At 36.0% G+C, this 3,089-nt stretch overlaps 1 pseudogene; it reads right to left on the reverse strand.

The window, feature by feature from the left end:
- LOC107565859 (tectonin beta-propeller repeat-containing protein 1-like) overlaps positions 1–3,089 on the reverse strand; it is a 28,838-nt pseudogene that overhangs the window by 12,303 nt on the left and 13,446 nt on the right.

The raw sequence follows: 3,089 nt of genomic DNA on the forward strand, positions 1-3,089 counted from the left end.
TCTGTCCGAGTGTCTGTGTCTAGAGCACTGAGGGCAGGTGTGATGGATGGAGAGAGTGGCCCGGGATCTGACAGAATCAGAGAGAAAAGAGAGTATTTTCTAGAAAACAGCATACAGAAAATGTAGAATTTGTTTTACACCACCAACATCCCTGTCCAATTTGTACATTATTTTTCTGACATAACTGGAGGAGTAACATCTTACACAACCATTCAAACGTTCGGGGTCGAAAACAAAACGTCTAAAGAAGTCTCTAATCTCACCAAAGCTGCATTTATTCAGTCAAAAATACAGGAATTGTTACAATTAATTGTAGTAGTGTTTTCTATTGTAATATATTTTAAAGTGTAATTTATTGCTGTGATGCAAATCTGTATTTTCAGCATCATTCCTCCAGTCTTCTGTGTCACACGATCTTCAGAAATCAGTATAATATGCTGCTCAAGAAACATTTCTGATTAATATCAATGTTGAAAACAGATGTGCTGCTTCATTTTTTTGTGGAATTATTATTATTTGATGAATAGAAAGTTCATAAGAACAGCATTTATTTTAAGTAGAAATATTGTGTAAAAATGTATAAATCTTTATGTACTTTTGATCTATTTAATGGATCATTGAATCCTTGTATAAGTATTAATTTCTTTCAAAAAAAATAAAAAATGTATACTGACCCCAGTCATCTGAACAGTAGCGTACGTTGCCCTTGTCAAGCTCAATATTTCAACTCACAGAATATCAAAAAGAAAGAATATTCTTTTCTACAGATTTTAAATAATTGTAATAATACTGATTGTAAAAAAAATGTATGAAGTATGCTGATTTTTGCTAGTTAAGGCCATTGCTTACAACCCCAAAATATTATGAATATAATGAAGTCATTCAAATCAAAAGTCGAAAATCTTCCCATCTGCCGTAGCTTATAAATCTATTTCATGTTCATATTCAAATGTGGCATATGCTCATTTATTAGACACATGGAAACTAATGCTGTATGGCATCATCAACATTAAACCTAATATGACGTTTTGATGCGCCATTCTTGAATTTATACCACTGTGAAATTTAATTTAGTCCATCAGTTGTATTAACTACTTTTATGATCATAAATATATTATGCATTGTAATGCACTTTATAATGTATACTATGCTCTTATGAATAACTGTAACCACAGTTAATTGTTACACTGCAAATATTATAATGCATTTTAACTTTGGTTACAATTATTTGTGAAATGATATATTGTATTGCAATGTACATTATGAATACCTTCTCTAATGCATTACACATAAAGGCTTCAAGTAAGTTCCTTCGGTGATAGAATGAAAATGATACAGGATTGGAATGGCATGAGGGTGAGTAAATGATGAGCTATCGCTTTAGCTGTGTGCACCTGAGATGTTTAACCAGTCGACATGTGAGCTGGAATCGATGTCAAATCCTCCAGCGGTGACCCAGGCCCAGGGTGGCAGCTCCTCCTGCACTACTGTGTTCTGCAGCAGCTCAATGGGGTATGTGGCCACTGAGCCTTTCATCTCCTTCAGGTCAACATTGCTCCATGGTGTCTCGCTACCATCAGACGGGCTGCTCGGGCTCAGGATGGAGGAATCGGACTCTTGGCTCGTCACCTGGGTTCCTCTCAGGTACACTGGGCGGGTTGTGTGTTGGAGCAAAAAGACACATGCATTATGACCTGAAGGCCTTTTACTTGCCAAAAAAAGTATGAACTATCAACCAGAAGGCTTGTAGTAGATTGTGTACAACAGGCAAAGTTTTGATCATATTGATAATTTAGTGCATCAAATACGATGCTCTAAAACTGACAAGCTTAAATGAACTGTTTACCTTTCACATCTCTAATATTTCTACTTTAAAGTCTTCTTTAAAAACTGTTTTATAGGTGTAACAAATCAAAATCTTTCCAAACACTCTCTGAAACCTATGTAAGTATGCCTCGTCAGGAGTCACTGCTCTGTGCGGTGTTTTTCAGCTACCTGGAATGATTTGAGCTTTGACTGCCATCAAGCTGAGCTGACACAGCCACCCATGACCTGCCAGTGACCTCTGTGGCTGTCACGCCATGACGGAAATACACGGTCCGGTCATCGCTGCCAACCCCCCATACCTGTGTCACAAACGAACACGCATTAAAATCAAAATACATTTTATATCGCACCAGCCACAGTCATACATACCATACAGTTCTCAGTTCTTACATACCTAGATATCAAAGCATATGTGTCAAAATAGATAATGTAACTTAACGGGACAAGCTTACCCTAGGTCAAGTATTTTCTCATGCATCTTCTGAATATCAAAAACAAAATATCACTAAAAAAATAACCTTCTTGTGCTTTGCAGCCTTTGTTTTACTGACTTCATCAATTTAATTCATCAAGTTAGCACACTGTGGTATGATCCTGAGACTTTAAGTGAAACTGGCAGCAGTTACGTGGGAAATCAGGTTTTGATTGGTGCCCTTGGTGAGATGAGATGTAGTCAAAGTAAAATACACTTTTTGTTCTTCATTTCTACATAAGATGTGTTAATCTACTTAGACTTTGGTTTAGCAAACATGAGGACATTTACAGTTGTGGTCAGAATTATTGGCCCCCTCGGTAAATATGAGCCTGTGAAAATAAATCTACATTGTTTATCCTTTTAATCCTTCAAAAGATTCAGAAAGATCTATGCAGATCTGTATGTATATCTTTTAACAACACAAGCAAAATTGCCACTGAACTCGACAGCCAGTGTTCATCATGCACTTTTGTTGTTTATGGAAAAAGTACAGCGTTGACATTTTGAAAATAATGCAAATTATTTGCAATCCAAAGGTCAAACGTGACCCTGGAGCACAAAACCAGTCATAAGGGTCAATTTTTCGAAATTGAGATTTTTACATCATGAATAAATGAATAAATAAGCTTTCCATTGATGTGTGGTTTGTTAGGATCGGACAATATTTGGCCGAGATACGACTATTTGAATATCTGGAATCTAAGGGTGCAAAAAAATCTAAATATTGAGAAAATCATCTTTAAAGTTGTTCAAATGAAGTTCTTAGCAATGCATATTACTAATCAAA

The sequence above is a fragment of the Sinocyclocheilus grahami genome, unplaced genomic scaffold (genome assembly GCF_001515645.1).
Source record: "Sinocyclocheilus grahami isolate Dianchi unplaced genomic scaffold, SAMN03320097.WGS_v1.1 scaffold1032.1, whole genome shotgun sequence".
In the NCBI taxonomy this organism is placed as follows: domain Eukaryota; kingdom Metazoa; phylum Chordata; class Actinopteri; order Cypriniformes; family Cyprinidae; genus Sinocyclocheilus; species Sinocyclocheilus grahami.